Here is a 21193-nt window from a genome sequence, read left to right as displayed (position 1 = left end):
CGTGGCCGCGGCGGGGAGGCGTGCTCGCGGCCGGCGAGGCGGCGGGAGGGCGCGATTCTGGGCGACGCCCGCCCCTCGGGTTTGCTTCGTGTGGTTTTTGGGTATTTTTTTTTCTCTTTTAACTCTCTTTTAACATCAGTCCAACTGCTGTGCAGTCTCTCTACTGAATTTAATAGATGTGATTTGGTTGTCTACACTCGGTTAGATTCAGCTTCCTACGTACTGGGTACATTTGGGGTAGAAAGGGTTGGTTGCAGTGGAAATAAATTGTATTTTATAGACCCAGTGCCAGCTCGAACGGAGCAAAGCCATTTTGGAAATCTAGTTCTTGGTCAATATCTGCGTTTGGGCACTACAGCGCCGTTAGTTAAATAGACACAAAATGAAGGGCAAAGAGAGAGGCTTTTCCACGCATACTTTGCATGAAAAATCTAAATAGGTAATATTTGGGCTGCACCTGAGTCGTCTTCCCGTTCTAATCTGGAAAACCCCAGAATAAGAAAAAGATTACCAACGATGTGATCAGTTACACCCCAGTTTTCTGCCGTTTCGTGAGCATAGCAGGAACATAAAAAGAGAAAATGGAAGTGTCAGGAAACCAAAGGGCAAAAAATATGATAGGAAAGGGAAAGGAAGAGTAAAGAAGACAGCGGCATACCAGGGCATGTGATTTTCAAAAAATTTATGACCCAAACCGCTAGTAAATAAAAATTTGTGGCACCACAAACAAGTTTTGAGGAGTCGGCTTGATTCGTCGGCATTCGTGTGGATTCATTTCTGCTGTTTAACTACCACTGTGGGGAAAGGGAGAGCTTTTAACACGTTTGTGGGGTTGTTGAACAATTTCTGTTTACCTAGTAAGAGTGCCATAATGATTTATTACCTGCTGTTCATAAACCATCAGTTTTTTCCTTAAGTGTTTCGAGTGAAACCACTGATCTTGACTAATTAAATTCAGAAAAGTATTACTTCTTAAGTATCATCTGTGCTGAAAGAGTTGTTTCTTAGTATAGTGCCCAGGATTTTGAGTTCTCATTCTTTGGGCATTTTTCATACTAAATAGATTGCTGTTGATGAGGCTTCTTTATCTGATAGATAGTCTTTTGAAAGTTAATATGGAAAAGGTAATACCAGGCCTCCCCATATTTAGAAAAACTGGAGCAGGGGTTTCTCATTTTATTGTTAATGGATTAAACAGTAAAATAGGACCTACCAGAAAAGGCTTCCTCAAGCCCAGTTGTTTGTGTATGTTACACTAGGAGCCTTAGTGTGGTGATAGATGCAAATTACTGTGACTGATAAACTATATTCTCTGTTCACTCTATTAGTGCTGGTCTTAACACTAGCCAAGATAAAGTGTCAATTGCTATATGCTGTTAAGATACACTAGATAGGTAAGATAAATGGCCATAGAAGATTAAAACATGAGTCCTTTGAGAATGGTATATGCAGTTTTCTGATTATTGCAGGCTCTCTTAAGAGGAGATTCTAATTCACTTGCTTTATAAAAATGACATTATAAGCTTGGTAAAATAAAGTGTATTTTGCAGTCTGACCATAGGTGTGTCATAATAAGGTATACCTTATACCATAAAACTTGCTTTTGGTGGATATGCAGCATCAAGAACTGAAGAGATCTACCTGGATACCACTAGTTTGGCTTATTTTCTTTAAAACTGTTTGTTTAACATGTCATGTACAACAGTATTTAAGGGGAAAGTGACCTTCTTTAATAGGCCACTGGAAACTGCAAATAGTGGCTCGAGGCCTCTCATGTTGTGTGTCCTGCCTTAACTCTTTTACTATTGCCTTTCATAAACATTAAAGAGCCTTTGAGCATCTTTTCCAATAGTTTCCTTCTTCACCTTTTACAGTACTTTACAGGAAAGGCCAAAGGGGTTCCCAGATGTGCCCTAGTATATTTCTAAATAAGCTGGTATTTCACAGAGGGAAAAAAAAAATTCTAAAAGCATCACTCTAGTTTCAGAGACAATCTATAAGATTGCTGGACAACTTTTTGGTGACTCTCAAGCAGCTGATCATATTGTAACAGATGGGTCACCATGAGTATCTTCATTTATTAAGTACCAAAGGGGGCTCACTTGATGCTTGGAGGGCTGCAAAGAATATAATCCCCAAAATTGCTTCCCTCCGTGTAAATTCCCTCTGTATGGAGGAAGGATGGCTGAAGGAGATTGTTTGGACTCTAAGATCAATAAAGACTAAACTAGTGCCAAGGACAGAGATAAATGAACCTAGTTAGATATTGTTATAGGCTGAATTGTGCCCCCCCCCCCCGCCCATTCATATGTTGAAGCACTAACTCTCCAGTACCTAGGATATGACTTTATTTAGTGATAGGGCCTTTAAAGAGGTGGTTAAGTTAAATGAATTCCTGAAAGTGGGCCCTAATCCAATCTAAATGGTATCCCAGAGGAGGGAATTTGGACATGAAAAGAGACAAAGGGCACACATACACAGAGAAAAGACCATGTGAGAATACAGCAAGAAGGCAACCACTTGCAATCCAAGAAGAAAGGCTTTCAAAGAAACCAACCCTGCGGACACCTTAATCTTGTACTTCTAGCCTCCAGAACCGTGAGAAAATTATTTACATTGCTTAAGCTACCCAGACTGGTATTTTGTTATGGCAGCCCTTGCAAACTAATACAGCTATAATTTTTTTGTCCACATAATTAGGCTTATTTGACAATCTGAGTTTCTTTAATCCAATTATTGGTCTGTTATCACACCTTTCTGTGGTGTAAAATGAAGTGGTCATTTAGCCATGCCAGTAGGCTGTGGTGGGGTGTGGAGTGGTTCCTGTAGCTACTCAGAGAAGTAGCTATTGGTGTCGGGCATATAGCTTAAAATCTGAAGGGACAAGATGCAGCTTGCCTCCTCTACAGACGGCTTCTAAAAATCTTAAGCTTGAAGTTAAATTGAAGACACACACAAAACAAGATGAAAGAGTGAATTAAAATGAACTAGTATTAGATTGAATTAACTGAAAATATATTGAATTAAAATGTATTATAACTAAGATATAAATCAAGTCTTAGCTCCTGCCTGCTGCGGAAGTTATAGGAATGGAAGTGCTAACCTCTTGCCTTTGTTCAAATCCTGGATTTCCACCTGGGGTAATTACATTAGTCCTGTGTTTAACACTCTCTAAAGAGATATTGTCCCCATCTTTTAAAAAAAGTTCTAATTTAAGGCTTGTCGTAGTATGCTCTTTAGTTAGTTTAAAGGGCTCCTTATTATTTATTAGTTATAGAATGTCAAAATTTAATAATAGTTTTAGATAAGATTTTGTGTATAATTGTAGAATGTTGAGATTTGCTAGAGTTGATATTTCTAAAAGGAATAAATTCTACTGTAATGATTTTAATAATTTATCATATAGAGAGCATTTATTATGTGAAATTATTGTGCTCAGCTCTGTAGAGTATTCAAAGATGAAACATACATGGGCATAATCCTCATAGACTTTATTGGCAGGAAAGATAACTGTGTAATCAAGTCTGTATGGTACAGAATAGAAAGTGTTATGTAACTTTAACCAGTTATTGTTAAAGTTCTGTGGGAAGCAAAATATGGTATCAAAATAAAGGCTGTGTGTGTGTGTGCCCATGTGTATAGTATGTGTACGTATATTTGGTATGATATATATATGGTATGTATGTATATCTATATATGGTATGATGCTTTACCATTTGCTTTTTTTTTATTAATGTTTATTTATTTATTTTGAGTGCGAGAAGGAGCATGCAAGCAGGGGAGGGGCAGAGAGAAGGAGAGAGAGAATCCCAAGCAGACTCTGTGCTGTCAGCATGGAGCCCCATATGGCGCTTGATCCCAGGAACCATGAGATCATGACCTGAACCAAGTCAAGAGTTGGGTGCTTAACTGACTGAGCCACCCACCAGCCCCGATGCTTTCCCATTTGTAAAGAACTTTTAAATGATCTGCTTTGGAACCTCAAAACATCCTGGTATAGTAGGAGGGTAAGGTATTATCATTTCCACATAACAAATAAGGACACTGGTGCTCAGAAACTCATTCCTTCCAGCCCCTGAGTGGCTCAGTCAGTTAAGCGTCTGACTCTTGACTTCAGCTCAGGTCATGATCTCACAGTTCGTGGTATCAAGCCCTGTGTTGGGATCCTAGCTAACTGCATAGAGCCTGCTTGGGATTCTCTCTCTCCATCTCTTTCTGCCCCTCCCCTGCTCGCATGTGAACATACTCTCTCTCTCTCTCGTTCTCTCTCTCTCTTCCTCTCTCAAAATAAATAAGTAAACTTAAAAAAAATAAACTCGTTCCTTTATTTGCTGACCTTGCTTCTCTATTCTCTCTCCTCTGTGTCCGATATTTAAAGTGGCCTTTATGTGTAGAAAAAGCAATTGTATCCGGCTGGCAGACACCATGGTAATGTCTTGATTAATGAACTCTTGAGGAACAAAGTTCCATGAATGAGATTAGCCCAGGTATATACTAGTTGTGAGAAGAAGCCCAGCCAATGCAAAACTATGGGCCTCTCCCCCTTGAGGCACCATAGGTGTCAAGCCTCCTGTTGCAGAAGGGATATCTGGGGGGAGGATAGAGCTATCCCTCCTGGAATGCATCCTTATGCTTTTTGTAAGATTTCCATATTTGTTACATAATGTATGTACCCACCCCCCATTCTGTGTTCCACCTCATTAATAGCAGTTTTGCTGTTTTGTGTTCATTTCTACCCATCATTAGGTTACAAGTTTGTTGAAGATATAAACTATATCTGATCCCTTATCCATAAATGGACTCTACTGTGAAACACCCTTTGGATAGCTATCAATGATATCAGTTAGCTTTCTGAAGCACCATAATTATATTTGTTGTTGACATTTGTTGATGTTGATATATTGTTTCTGACCAGAAGAATATGAATGAAAATGCTTAATAATTATTGTCCATTTCTTGAATCTAGTTGTTTTTTGTTGTTTTTTTTTACCATGTGTTCTCATTTCTCCTATAAACAGAGATTCTTCTAAACTCGTTTTCCTCTTGAACTCAGTCTCCACTCATCCATCTTCCTTCTTGTTTTACATTCAGTCCTTTTCTCTTTAACCCTCCACCTGTCTTGTTCATTAGAGGCTCCTTTCTTTTCCTGATACCAGGAGAAATGTGTGATAAGTAGAGGACTGAAATCTTTAAAACCTCTCTAGGCTAGAGCACTGCTTGCACAAAGCCACTGCTAAGCATAGCAGCGTTTCTAGCTGGTTACTATAGAGACAATCGGCATTAGATGGAGACTCACTTGACGGAAGCTAGGCAAGGATGCTTCATGAGATTGGAGGCCTTATATGCAGGATCATGTGGAAAAGGCCAAATACTCGGAAGGATAGGAAGGGGAAAGGTTTCACAAATGAGCTACTAGGTAATTGGTAGATTTTAGGTTGCTAGAATCTGTGACTGCCAAAGCCTTGAATCCAGCATACAAAGAATCCACTTCTCAGAACCTCAGTATGATTACACAGTGATTTTTTTTTTTAAATAACAGCTATGCTGCTATGAACATTTGTTTACAAATTTTTGTACAAGACCTGTGTTTCCATTTCTCTGGTTTACGCTTAATTATTGCTGGGTCATATAGTAACTCCTCTTGAGGAACTACCAGACTGTTTTCCAAAGTGGCTGCATCCTTTTACATTCCCACCGGCAATGTGTGAGCATTCCAATTTCTTCACACTGCCACCAACCCACTTGTTATGCCTTTTTGGTTATAGCCACGGGTGATACGCAAAGTGGATCTCATTGTGGTTTTGACTTATATTTCCCTGATGGCTAAAGATGTTGAGCATTTTTCATTTTCTTATTGGCCATTTGTATACCTTCTGTGAAGAAATGTCTATTCAGATCCTTTGGTCATTTAAAAAAATTGGGTTGTTTGTCTTTTTCTTACTGAGTTGTAAGAGTTCTTTATATATTTTAAACACAAATCACTGATCAGACACTTTCAGAGTCTTGTATTTATCAGGCTTGGAAATTTTTTCACCCATTCTGTGAGACAGTTTTTTGTTTTCATGGGTTTTTTTTGTTTTTTTTTTTGTTTTGTTTTGTTTTGGTGGTGGCCTTTGCTGCCCCAGAAGCTTTTAATTTTCAAAAAGTCTAAAACTCAAAAATACTGCCTGATTCAGGGGTCATCACAATTTACACCTGTATTTTCTTCTAAGAGTTTTATACACTTATTTTATTTTTGTTTTCTTCCAGGATTTTAATGGTTTCATTTTTAAAACTTTTTTATTATAAATTATGCAATTTGTTTGAACTAAAAAAAACACAACCAGTTTTCTCATTTCTCTCTCCCCACCAATAGATTGGCAACCACCAATCTATTCTCCGTATCTATGAGCTTGGTTCTCTATATCTATTAGCTTTGTTAGATTCTACTTGTAAGAGACATCATGCAGTATTTCTCTGTCTGACTTATTTCACTTAACATAATGCCCTCAAGGTTTATTCATGTTGTTGCAAATGGCAAGATTTCATTTTTTTTTTAATGGCTGAATAAAATTCTATTGTGTATATGTACTACAATTTCTTTATTTATCCGTCAATGGACACTTAGGTTGTTTCCATGTCTTGGCTATTGTAAATAATGCTGCAGTGAATATGGGAGTGCATGTATCTTTTCTAGTTAATGTTTTTGTTTTCCTCAGATAAATATCCAGAATAGAATTGCTGGATGGTTTTCCTCTGAGAGTTTTATACTTCAGCACCTTATATTTAAGTCTTTGACCCAGTTTGCATTATTTTTTGTATATGAAGTGAAGTAGGGGTCCAAATTTCTATTTTTGCATGTGGATGTCCAATTTCCCAGCAGTTTCATTTGAAAAGACTATTCTTTCTCCAATGAATTGTCTTCGAACCCTTATCAAGAAGGAATTGGCCATAGGGGCACCCGGGTGGCTCAGTCGGTTGAGCATCCAGCTTCGGCTCAGGTTATGATCTTATAGTTCGTGGGTTCGAGCTCCTCGTTGGGCTCTGTGCTGACAGCTCAGAGCCTGGAGCCTGCTTCGGATTCTGTGTCTCCTTCTCTTTCTTTCTCTCTCTCTGCCCCACCCCAACTTGGTGCACAAGGGCATGCATGGGCTGTCTTTCTCTTTCAAAGATAAATAAAAATATTAAAAAAAGAATGACTTGATCATAAATCTATGGGTTTATTTCTAAACAATCAGTTTTGTTCTGTTGGTCTGTATCGTTATGCCATTACCATATTGTCTTGATTACTGTAGCTTTGTAGTAAGTTTTGAAATCAGGATATGTGAGTCTTTCTTGTTCTTTTTTTAAGGTTATGTTGGCTATTTGAGATTCATTGAATTTCCATAAGAATTTTAGGATCATCTTGTCAATTTCTGCAAAGAAGACAGTTGAGATTTTGATAGGGACTGCATTGAATCTGTAGATCCCTTTGGGGAATATTGCCATCTCGACAATATTAAGTCTTTCTGTCAGTGAACATGGGAATTTTTTTGTTTGTTTAAGTCATCTTTAATTGATTTCAACAATGTTTTGTAGTTTTCAGAGTATAAGTTTCACACTTCTTTTATTAAATTTATTCTTAAGTACTTTATTTTATTATTTTTTTTAATGTTGATTTATTTTTGAGAGAGAGAGACAGAGCATAAGCAGGGAAGGGGCTGAGGAAGATGGAGACACAGAACTCGAAGCGGGCTCCAGGCTCCGGACTGTCAGCATAGAGCCCACCATGGGGCTCAAACTCACAAACTATAAGATCATGACCTGAGCTCAAGTCGGACACTTAACTGACTGAGCTACCCTGGTGCGCCTAAGTATTTTATTCTTTTTGATGTTATTGTAAATGGAATTACTTTCTTAATTACATTTTATATTCTTCAATGCAAGTGTATAGACATACAGTTGATTTTTTTAAATTGATTAAAAATTTTTAAAAATTGATTTTGTATCCTTCAACTTTGCTGAACTCATTTATTAGTTATGATAAATTTTTAATGGATTCCATAGGATCTTCTGTATGCAAGATTATGTTATCTGCAAATAGAGTTAGTTTTACTTCTTTGTTTCCCCTCTAGATGCCTATTATATCATTTTTGGCCTAATTGCCCTTTCCAGAACCTCCAGTACAGTGTTCATAGTCAGAGTGAACATCCCTATCTTGTTTCTGATCTTAGCAGGAAAACATTCAGTCTTATACCATTAGGAATGATGTTTAGCTGTGGGTTTTCTGTGGATGCCTTTTATCAGGTTGAGAAAGTCCCCTCTGTTCCTAGTTTGTTGAGTGTTTTTTCATGAAGGAGTATTAAATTGAGTATTAAATTAAATTAATTAATTAAATTAAAGGAGTATTAAATTGTCAAATGCTTTTCCTGCCTCTGTTGAGATGATTATATGCTTTTTGTCATTTCTTCTATTAATATGGGAATATTACATTAATTGGTTTCCAGATGTTATATCAATCTTATATTTCTGAGACAAATACCACTTAATTGTGGTGTAGAATTCTTTTCCTATATTACTGAATTTGGTTCACTAGTATTTTAGGTATTTGTTTTGCTAGTATTTTGTCGAGGATTTTTGTATCTGTAGTCATAAGAGATACTGGTGTTTAGTATTCTTGTGATGTCTTTGCTTTCTGGTATGTGGGTAATATGGGTCTCATAGAATGAGTTAGGAAGGATTCCTTCCTCTTCTACTTTTAAAGAAGAGTTGTAAAGAATTAGTATTTGATTCTTCAGATGTTTGATAGAATTCATCAGTGTAGCTATCTGTATGTGTAGGGGGAGGGGGGTGAGTAGTATGTTATTATTACTAACTCAAACTCTTCACTTATTATAGGTCTACAAAGATTTTCTTTTTTTCCTCAGTCAGTTTTGGTAGTTAGTGTCTTTCTAGGAATTCATCAGTTTCAGCTAGGTTATCTAAGTAGTTAACACATAGTTGTTCATTGTATTCCCTTATTATCTTTTCTTTTCTCCAAAGTCATTAATAATGTCCCATCCTGGATTCCTGATTTTAGTAATTTGATTTTTCTCTCTTATTGGATTAGTTACCAAAAAAGGATTGTCAACTTTTGGTTTTACTTTCTCTATTGTTTTTCTATCGTCTATTTCAGTTTTATGCTCTAATATTTATTTGACTTTGGGTTTAGTTTGCTTTTCTTTTTTTCTTTCCCCCCACCCCCTCAGTGTCTTAAGTGGAAGCATAGACTATTGATTTGAGATTTTTCTTCTTTTTAAATGTACGCATTTATAGCTATAAATTACTCTATAATAACTGCTTTAACTGCATCCCATAAGTTATGGTATGTTGTGTTTTAATTTTCTTTCCTCTCAAAGTATTTTCTAATTCCTTATTTATTTATTTATTTATTTATTTATTATTTTTTAAGTAATCTCTACACCCAATGTGGGGTCTAATTCCTTTTTTATACAGCCACTTATTCATTGCACGTATGCCTTTCTACACTGCCTCTGACAAGTAGACATTCCACCTTTGCTTATATAGTTACTTTGATGAAAAGTTAGTACTTTGCAGAGTAGCCAATTCCATTTTATTTATTTTTTTTAATGTTTATTTATTTTGAGAGAGAGACAGGGCACAAGCAGGAGATGGACAGAGAAAGAGGGAGACACAGAATCTAAAGCAGGCTCCAGGCTCTGCACTGTCACCACAGGGCCTCATGCCAGGCTGGAACTCAGGAACCTGCAAGATCATGACCTGAGGCAAAGTCGGATGCTTAACCTATTGAGCCACCCAGGTGCTTCAGCCAATTCCATTTTAAACACCTCAAGTGTTCCTCTAGTTCCCTGTAAAACTCTGCATGTTGGTCTCTGTTATTTCTTTTGAAGCTGCCCCCAATTAGGCTAATTCCTTTTCTATAGGTTAGTTCTCTAAATATATAAAAATTATTTTTTCTTCACCAAATCTTTCTTTCAGGCTAAACACACTCTATGTCATAAACTATTCTTTAAATTGCATTATTTCCTTGTCCTTTATTATATTTTTACCCTTCCCTTTTCATTAGTATTTCTTTTAAAATGTGATGTCTCAAAGTAAACACTAATACTCTAGATCAAGAGTCAGCAACCTTTTTTCTGTAAAAGGCCACATATAAATATTTTAGATTTTGAAAGCCAGTGTTTGTCACAACTACTTACCTCTGCTGTTGTAGTGTGAAAGTAGCCATCGACAATAAGTAAATGATGGGCATGAATGTGTTCCAAAAAAAGTATTTTTACAAAAACAAATGGTTGGGCCAGATTTTGCCCACAGATCATAGTCTACTGACTCCTGCTCTAGATGTTATCTAACTAGCACAGAAGCCAGTGTGATTGAATCTTCACTTGTGAATACTGTTGTCACATTAACATTTTTTAAGTTGTATTAAAGTGTTTGTCTGATATTAGCATAGGCACTGCAACCCTCTTTTGGTTACTGTCTAAAGTATGTCTCTTATAGACAACACATAGTTGGATCATGTTTTTGTATTCATTCTACAAACTGCTTTTTATTAAAGTGTTTACCCTATTTACATTTAATGTAATTACTGATGGGGTAGGTTGTATGAATGCTGTTTTCCACTCTGTTTTCTACATGGCTTATGTCTTCTTTGTTGCAATATTCCTCCATTACTGCCTTCCTTTGTGTTTAATGTAATTTCTTGTGTATCATTTTAATATCTTAGTGTTTGTTTTACTCTATTTTTTTTTTTAGATATTTTCTTAGTGATTGTTTTGGGGGTTATTATAACATCTTAACGTGAAACCAATCCAGTTCAGATTATTTTAATAGTATATAAAAATTTTGTTCCAATATAATTCTCTTTCCCCTACATTCTTTTTTAATTTTCTAAAAATGTTTGTTTATTTTTGAGAGGAGAGAGACAGAGTGCAAGTAGGGAAGGGGCAGGGAGAGAGGGAGACACAGAATCCAAAGCAGGCTCCAGGCTCTGAGCTGGCAGCACAGAGCCCAGCGTGGAGCTCAAACTCACGAACCGCAAGATCATGACCTGAGCTGGTCAACTGAGCCACCCAGGCGCCCCATCTTTCCTCTACCTTCTTTCATGCTATTGTAATACAAATTTCATCTTTATACATTACCAGCTGATCAACACAATTTTATAATTTTTTCTTTCTTCAATTTTCTCTTAGATCAGAAGAGAAAGAGTTACAAACAAACCTACATTGATACATCTTTAATATTTCCTTATGAACTTTACTGGTGCTTTTTATTTCTTTATGTGGATTCGAGTTACTGTCTTAGTGTTCTTTCATTTCAGCCTGAAAGATTCCCCTAATATTTCTTGTAGGTCAGTTCTGTTACCACTAATTTGTTTTTGCCTAATATTTTTACTTTACATGAATGAAATTGTAGAGTATGTATTCTTTTGCTCAATATTATGTTTTAATATTTCACCTATACTGTGTTTAGCTGTACTTTATTTTTTATTGTTGTGTTATTCCACAGTATGCATATACCACATTTTTTAAATGTATTCTACTGTTAATGGACTTTTGAATCTATTGTGTGATTTTTTTTCTTTTTCAGTCTGTTGATGTGACAGATAACATCATTTGATTTTCACTTTTTGAACCAGCCTTGGATACCTGGGATAAATCCCACTAAGTCATGATATATAATTCTTTTGGGTATTCTTTTTGTATAATTCTTATTGTTGGATTCAGTTTGCTAATATTTTATTTGAGGATTTTTTCTTCTGTGTTCATGAAATATATAGGCTATAGTTTTCTTGTAATGTCTTTGTCTGGTTTTCATATTAAGGTAATGCTGGTACCATAGAATAAGTTAGGAGGTATTCCCCCTACTTCTGTCTTCTGCAAGAAACTATAGAGAATGTTTATAATTTTTTCTTTATATCTCTAAGAATTCACCAGTGAAGGCATCTGGGCCTGGTACTTTCTATTTAGAAGGTTATTATTGTTTCAATTACTTTAACAGATATGGGCCTATTCAGATTGTCTGTTTCTTCTTTTGTGAGTTGGCAGATTGTGCCTGTCAAGGAGTTGTCCATTTCATCTAGGTTATCAAATTGATGGGCATAAACTTGTTCATAATAATCTTCATTATCTGTTTAATTTCTGTAGGATCAGTAGTGATGTTCCCTCTTTCATTTCTGATATTAGTAATCTGTGTCTTTTCTCTTTTTTAATTAATTTATCAATTTTATTGATCTTGTCAAAACAGCTTTTGGTTTCAGTGATATTCTCTATTGATTTCCTGTTTTCAATTTCATTGATTTCTGCTGTAATTTTTATTATTTCCTTTCTTCTGCTTGCTTTGGATTTAATTTGATCTTCTTTTTCTAGTTTCCTAAGGTGGAAGCTTAGATTATTAATTTTATATCTTCTCTTCTAATATATGCACTTAGTGCTGTAAGTTTCTAAGCACTGATTTCACTGCATCCCACACATTTTGATAAGTTGTATTTTCATTTTGATTTAGTTCAAAACATTTTTAAATTTCTCTTGAGCTTTCTTCTTTGATCCATGTGTTATTTAGAAGTGTGTTGTTTAATCTTCACATAATTTGGAATTTTCTAGTTCTCTGTTATTGCTTTCTAGTTTAATATCATTTTAGTCTGAGGAAAGATTTATGATTTGTCTAATAAATTTGTTAATCTTACCGTCCAGCATGTGGTCTATCTTGGTGAATAGTCCATGAGATCTGGAGAAAAAATTACATTCTGCTGCTGTTGGATGAAGTTGTCTATAGATGTCTGTTATATTCAGTTGATTGATGGTACTATCAAGTTCAGTTATGGCCTGCTGATTTTCTGGCTGCTGGATATGCCCATTTCTGATAGAGCGGTGGTGAAGTCTAACTATAATACAAATTCATCTATTTCTCCTTTGAATTCCACTGGTTTTTGCCTCACCTATTCTGAGGTCCATAATCATTGAGGATTATTATGTCATTTTGGAGTGTTGACCCCATTTTACCAGTATGTAATGCTCCCCTTTCTCCATGACAGTTTTTCTTGTCCTGAAGTCTGCTATGTCTGAAATTAATATAGCTACTTCCATTTTGGGGGGATTAGTGTTAGCATGGTATATCTTTCTCTCTTTTTAAAAAATTTTCAATCTGTATGTATTTATATTTAAAGTGGGTTTCTTATACATAATATAAGTTGGTTTCGTGTGTGTGTGTGTGTGTGTGTGTGTGTTAATCAACTCTGGTAATTTTGGTCTTTGACTTGGTGTATTTAGACCATGGATGTTCAAAGTGATTATTAATATAGCTGGATTAATACTTGCCATATTTGTTAGCATTTTCTATTTGTTGTCCTTGTTATTTGTTCTTGTTTTTATCTTCCACTCTTTTTTTTTTGCCTTTTATGGTTTTAATTGAGGATTTTATGATTCCATTTTTTCAGCTTTCTTAGTATATCAGTCGCGCTTCTTTTTAACTTGTAATTGTTTGTTACAGAGTTTGCAATATACATTTATAATTAATCCAAGTCCACTTTCAAATAACACTATACAGTGCAAGTATAGCACTGTATTATAAATAGCAAAATATTTCTACTTCCTCCCTCTCATCCCTTTTATCATTTCTCTCATTCATTTCACTTGCACATAAACACATATAAACATACATACTTGAATACATTATTGCTATTATATTTAAAAAACTACTATCAGTTAGATGAACTAAGAATAAGAAAAGTAGAAGTTTTTCTTTTATCTAGTCCTTCTTTGTTGTTCTTCCTTTATGTAGATCTGACTTTTTTTTTTTAAGTTTATTTATTTATTTAAGTAACCTTTACACCCAATGTGGGGCATGAACTTACCACCCCAAGACCAAGAGTTGCACACTTTTCCAACTGAGCCAGTCAGGGCCCTTTATATAGCTCTGAGTTTCTGGCCTATGTTATTTCCTTCTCTCTAAAGAACTTCCTTTGACAGGTCTGCTGGCAACAAATTACCTCAAAAAATTTTTTTATGGAGAAAGTCTTTATTATTTCTTCACTTTTGAAGATAATTTCACAGGGTACAGAATTCTAGGCTGGTAGGTTTTGTTCTTTCAATATTTTGAATATTTCATTCTACTCTTGTTACTTGCATGATTTCTGAGGGGAAGTTGTATATGATTCTCATCTTTGTTTCTCTACAGGTAAGTTGTATTTTTCATCTGGTTTCTTTCAAGATATTTCTTTATGTTTTATTTTCTGAAGTTTAAATATGACATGCCTACATGTAAGTTTTTTGGAGGGTTTTATTTTGTTTTGTTTTTTAGCATTTTTCCTGCCCAGTGTTACCTTGGGTTTTCTGGATCCATGGTTTGGTGTCTGACATTAATTAATCAATTAATGACTAATTTTTAGTCAAATATCTTCAAATATCACTCTTGTTCCTTTCTGTCTTTCTTCTCATTCTGGTTTCCCATTACATGTATGTTACGCCTGTTGTAGTTGTCAGGAAGTTTTTGGATATTCTGCTCTGTTATTTTCCACTTTCTCTCCTGTTTGCTTTTCAGCTTTGGAAGTTTCCACTGTACCTTTACACTCAGTAGTAAAGTGAAGTATCTTTACACTCAGAGATTCTTTACTCAGCTCTGTCCAGTCTGCTAATGAGCCCATCAAAGGAATTCTTCCTTTCTTTTTCAGTGTTTTTGATCTCTAGAATTTTTTTTTTTAGACTTTCCAACTCATTGCTCACAGTATCAGAGAAAAATTGCTGATGTTTAATGGGAGAACCTGGGAGGGCTCGTGGAGGTAAAACTCACAAAAGTGTGAGGGTCCCCCTATGAATGGAGATTTTAATTCTCAGAGTCATCCACACTGAGCCTCCAGCAATACATCAATTACAGTTCAAGTTTTCTTATACCATTACTGGTTCCCATAGAGGTATCTGCCCTGGTAAGGTGTGATTCTCTGTATTTCTGTCTTTCTAATTTTGGGGCATTGGTTTGCCCTGTGACCTCACTTCTCTAATGCATCTTAGAAGAATTATTGATTTTTCAGTTTGGTCAAGTTTTTACTTATTATTAAAGAGGTGGCAACTTGTGGCAACTTCTGAGCCCTTGAAATGCTGGGCTGGAAAACAGAAGAACTCACACAGATTTTCTCCTGCATCTTCTGCTATGAGTTTTCATCTATAAATTTTACATTTTCATTTAGATCCTTGAGTTGATTTTTGTATGAGATTTGAAGTATGGATCAAGATTGATTTTTTTTTTCTTTTTGCATAATGCTATCCAATTATTACAGCACCATTTGTGGAACTGATTATCTTTCCCTCATTGAACTGCTTTTGCATTTTTATCAAAACTCACTTGACCAGATATATTTGGGCACATTTTTGGACTCTGTTCCATTGTTCTTGCTGTCTATCCTTTTTCTAGTGTCATTGAGTTGATTACTATAGCTTTGTAGTAAATCTGGAAAATGGATCATATGAGACCTTCTACTTTGTTTCTTGGTTTGCTCTTATGTTTCCTTTGCTTCTCCATATACATTGTGGAATCACCCTGTCAATTTCTATTTTTAAAAAATCCCATTAGAATTTTGTTTGGAATTGCATTGAATCTATAGACCAGTTTAGGGAGAATTCAGAACACTTTGGGGAAGCATCTTTAAAATACTGAGTATTGGTCTCTCATCCCTGAAATGCAGCTAGATCAACACTGAACCATCTTGCACACTTAGAAAACTGATTTGAGGATTAACACAACAATCTGTACAACTTGAACCACAGAACTCAGCAAGTATGTGGAACAGAGAGGTCAACTGGAGGAGAGAAGCTGCGGAGGGTAGGGAGCTGTTTTTGCTAGTGGAGAGAGGACAGAGACAGGGGAGAGTACAGGAAAAGCACCCCCCGCCCCCCAAGAGTGGCTGGAAAGAAAGAAAGAGTGGACTGAACAAAAAATGGAGAAAGGAAAAAGGGACTGCAAGGGACTGAACAAAAAAAGGGAGAAAGGAGAGGGTTTAAATTCCATTAAGACTCTATAAACAGCGGGAGTGCAGAGTCTGAAACTCCGCAGCTCGATACCTGGCGGTGCTCTGGTGGGAAAGGCGAATCCCCAAGAGCAGACAGCAAGGTCCAAGGGGTCCTCAGGCCACACAGAGAGAGGCAGTTTCCCTGCTGGGAAGGCATTTGGTAGAGGCTGTGCAGCCTCCCCACAGGCAAAGTTCCAGTGGACCCCGGAGAACAGCCACATTCACTGGTGTTGGAACAAGGATGTTAAGGGTTCACTGAAGCCTGGAGCCCAGATGGGTGTTGTGATTTACCATAATCCCTGAAATGCTGCTGCTGCTACATGATCATGTGAATTTTTTCTGGGGTGGACTGGCACCTGGCCACAGTCCCTGGGCATCTGCAGTAGCATGGCCCCAAGAATGTTCCAGGGGGTGGGCCAGCACCCAGCCATTTCTCAGCGAGACCCTCCCCTAGAGGGTCTGAGTGGGTCAAAGTTGCAGGGCCCTCAGAAGTGAGGGGTTGGGAAACATAGTCCCATCTGAGATAAAACTTGGGAGGGAGGTACCTCCTGACAAGATGGCTTGGTCATGGACTTTGTAGAAGTGGGGAGTGGACAGGAGCCAGAAACAAAGAAGGAGTGCTTCATTGCCAGTCAGTGAGAGCACAGAGTTCTGATACTAGAGGCAAGGTAGCTGAGTGATGCCATTTTCACCCTCCCATGCATGCACATACACACCTACACCACCACAACAATCCACCCCAATGAAGTAAGTAGCGCCATCCAGTGGAGAACAGAACTGCTACACCAAGTCCCACCCACTGGGCCACCACACTCTAGTGGAACACCACAAATCTCTCCTCCTGCTTAGTTTATGGAGTATAAAGTGCTTCATAGTTTGACTTCTAAGGGAAACTGTAATTTCAGTCATATATCATTCTGTTTGCTGGTCTGTCTATTCAGTTTTTTTTCTTTTTCTTATTCTTGAATACAGAAAGAGAATAAACTTATTTTTACTTTCTGTTTTTATAAAATTTTTCTTATATTTTTCTACTATATCTTTACTTTTTTGTAAATTTTTCAAATTCAATTTTACTTTCATCATTTAATTTTATTCTATTTTATTGTATTTTTAAAAATTTTCAAATGTTTTCCTTTTTTTCTTTCCTTTCCTTTCCTTTTCTTTTCCCTTTTTCTCTATTCTATCAAGCTGCTTTCAACAACCAGACCAAAACACACCTGGGAACTAGCATTTTTTGTGTTATTTTTAATTTTTTAATTTTAATGTTTTTTGTTTTTTACTTTACTAACTCTTTTTCTTCCTTCAAAATGATGAAACAAAGGAATTTACCTCAAAAGAAAGAACAGTAAGAAATGACAGCCAGGGACTTAATCACAGATACAAGCAAGATGTCTGAACCAGACTTTAGGGTCACAATAATAATACTAGCTGGGGTTGAAAAAAAAGCACAGAATCCCTTTCTGCAGAGATAAGAGAAGTAAAATCTAGTCAGGATGAAATTAAAAATACTATAACTGAGCTGCAATCTCGAATGGATGCCATGGCAGCAAGAATGAATGGGGCAGAGCAGCAAATCAGCGATATAAAGGACAAATTCTGTAGAATAATGAAGCAGAAAAAAAGAGAGAAACTAAGGCAAAAGAACACAATATAAGAATTAGAGAACTCAGTGACTTATAACACCCAAATCATAGGGGTCCCAGAAGATGAAGAGAGAGAAAAAGGAGTAGGAGGTTTATGTGAGCAAATCATAGTGGAAAACTTTCCTAACCTGGGGAAAGACACAGACATCAAAATCTAGGAAGCTCAGAGAACTCCCACTAGATTCAACAAAAACCAACCATCACCAAGTCATATCATAGTCAAATTCACGAAATATTCAGTCAAGAAAAGAATCATGAAAGCAGCAAGGGAAAAAAAAGTCTTAATCTACAAGGGAAGACAGATTAGGTTCACAGAAGACATATCCACAGAAACTTGGCAGGCCAGAAAGGAGTGACAGGATATATTCAGTGTGCTGAATTGGAAAAATATGCAGCCAAGAATTCTTTATCCAGCAAGGCTGTCATTCAAAATAGAAGGAGATATAAAAATTTTCCAAGATAAACAAAAACTAAAGGAGTTCGTGATCAGTAAACCAGCCCTGCAAGAAATTTTCAGCATGACTCTGTGGTGGGAGAAAAGATGAAAAAAAAAAAAAAATTAAAAAGACCAAAAGCAACAACGACTAGAAAGGACCAGAGAACATCACCACAATTCCAACTCTACAGGGAACATAATGGCAATAAATTGATATCTTTTCAGTACTCTAAATGTCAATGGACAAAACAATCCAAAGACATAGGGTAGCAGAATGGATAAGAAAGCAAGATCCATCTATATGCTGTTTACAAGAGACCCATTTTAGACCTAAGGTCATCTTCAGATTGAAAGTAAGGAGATGGAGAACCATCTATCATGCTAATGGTTGCCAAAAGAATGCCGGAGTAGCCATACTTATATCAGATAATCTGATTTTAAAATAAAGACTGTAACAACAGATGAAGAAGGGATTATAGCATAATTAAGGGTTCTATCCACCAAGAATATCTAACAATTGTAAACGTGTATGTTCCAAACGTGGAAACACTCAAATATGTAAATCAATTAATCACAAACATAAAGAAACTCACTGATAATAATAGTAGTGGGCTTCAACACCCCGCTTACAACAATGGACAGATCATCTAAACAGAAAATCAACAAGGAAACAGTGGCTTTGAATGACACACTGGACTAGATGGACTTAACAGATATATTCAGAACGTTTCATCCTAAAGCAGCAGAATACACATTTCTCTCGAGTGCACATGGAACATTCTCTAGAATAGATCCCATACTGAGACACAAATCAGCCCTCGACAAGTACAAAAAGATCGAGATCATACTATGCATATTTACAGACCACAATGCTATTAAACTTGAAATCAAACACAAGAAAAAAATTGGAAAGATAACAAATACTTGAAGACTAAAGAACATGCTACTGAAGAATGAATGGGCTAACCAAGAAGTTAAGAGGAAATTAAAAAGTACATGGAAGCCAATGAAAATGATAACATAGCCTAAAATCTCTGGGATATAGCAAAGGCAGTCGTAAGGCAGAAGTATATAGCAATCCAGGCCTTCCTAAAGAAGGAAGAAAGGTCTCAGATACACAACTTAACCTTACACTTTAAAAAACTGGAAAAAGAACAAGTAAAACCCAAAACCAGCAGAAGATGGGAAATAATAAAGATTAAAGCAGAAATCAATGCTGTCGAAACAAAACAACAACAAAAACAAAACAACAATAACAAAAAACAATAGAACAGGTAAATGAAACCAGGAGCTGGTTCTTTGAAAGAATTAACAAAATTGATAAACCCCTAGCCAGACTGATCAAAAAGAAAAAGGAAAGGACCAAAATAAATAAAATCAAGAATGAAAGAGGAGAGATCACAACCAATATGGAAGAAATACAAATGATAAGAGAATATTATGAGCATTTATATGCCAATAAAATGGGCAATCTGGAAGAAATGGACAAATTCCTAGAAACATATAAACTACCAAAACTGAAACAAGAAATAGAAAATTTGAACAGACCCATAACCAGTAAATAAATCAAATTAGTAATCAGAAATCTCCCCCCCAAAAAGAGTCCAGGGCTGGATGGCTTTCCAGCAGAATTCTACCAAACCTTTAAAGAAGAGTTAAGACCTATTCTTTTGAAGCTGTTCCAAAAAATAGAAATGGAAGGAAAGCTTCCAAACTCATTCTGTGAAGCCAGTGTTACCTTGACTCCATAACCAGGCAAAGACCCCACTAAAAAGGAGAACTACACACCAGTTTTTCTGATGAACATGGATGCAAAAATCCTCAACAAGATACTAGCCAACAATACATTAAAAGAATTATTCACCAGAACCAAGTGGGATTTATGCCTGGGATGCAGAGCTATCACAAATCAATCAACGTGATACATCACATTAATAAAAGAAAGGACCAGAACTATATGGTCCTCTCAATAGATGCAGAGAAAGCATTTGACAAAATACAACATCCTTTCTTGATAAAAGCTCTCAAGAATGTAGGAATAGAAGGATCATACCTCAAGATCATAAAAGGCATATACAAAGGACCCATTGCTAATATCATCTTCAATGGGGACAGTTTTCCCCTGAAGGTCAGGAACATGACAGGGATGTCCACTCTCACCACTGTTACTCAGCATAGTGTTAGAAGTCCTAGCCTCAGCAATCAGACAACACGAAGAAATAAAAGGCATCCATATTGGCAAGGAGGAAGTAAACTTTCACTCTTTGCAGACAACATGATACTCCATGTAGAAAATCCAAAAGATTCCACCAAAAAACTGCTAGAACTGATCCATGAATTCAGCAGTCTCAGGATATAAAATCAATGCACAGACACCGACTGCATTCCTATACACCAATAATGAAGCAACAGAAAGAGAAATCAAGGAATCGATCCCATTTACAATTGCACCAAAAAACATAAAATACCTAGGAATAAACCTAACCAAAGAGGTGAAAAATCTATACGGTGAAAACTGTAGAAAGCTTATGAAAGAAATTGAAAACATACACACAAAAAAGGAAAAATATTCCATGCCCATGGATTGGAAGAACAAATATTGTTAAAATGTCAATATTACCCAAAGCAATCTACATATTCAATGCAGTCCCTATTAAAATAACACCTCATTCTTCAAAGAGCTAGAACAAACAATCCTGAAAGTTGTATGGAACCAGAAAAGACCCCAAATAGCTAAAGCAGTCCCAAAAAAGAATGCCAAAGCTGGAGGCATCACAATCCTGGACTTCAAGATGTATTACAAAGCTGTAATAAAGACAACATGGTACTGGCACAAAAACAGACCCTCAGAGCAATGGAACAGAATAGAGAACCCAGAAATGAACCAACAAATGTATGGCCAATTAGTCTTTGACAAAGCAGGAAAGAATATCCAATGGAATAAAGACAGTGTCTTCAGCAAATGGTGCTGGGAAAACTGGACAGCAACATGCAGAAAAATGAACCTGGACCAGTTTCTTACACCATACACAAAAATAAACTCAAAATGGATGAAAGACCTAAACATAAGACAGGAAGCCATCAAAATCCTAGAGGAGAAAGCAGGCAAAACCTCTTTGACCTTGGCCGCAGCAA

At 36.4% G+C, this 21193-nt stretch overlaps 1 protein-coding gene across 6 annotated transcripts in view; it reads left to right on the top strand.

Moving 5' to 3' along the window:
* The window catches only part of MCM9 (minichromosome maintenance 9 homologous recombination repair factor), a 111762-nt gene that overhangs the window by 41087 nt on the left and 49482 nt on the right, over nucleotides 1-21193 (top strand). The window lies entirely within an intron of this gene.

Source organism: Panthera onca, chromosome B2, assembly GCF_046562875.1.
Source record: "Panthera onca isolate mPanOnc1 chromosome B2, mPanOnc1 haplotype 2, whole genome shotgun sequence".
NCBI lineage: Eukaryota > Metazoa > Chordata > Mammalia > Carnivora > Felidae > Panthera > Panthera onca.
This window is presented reverse-complemented; position numbering and strand designations above follow the sequence as displayed.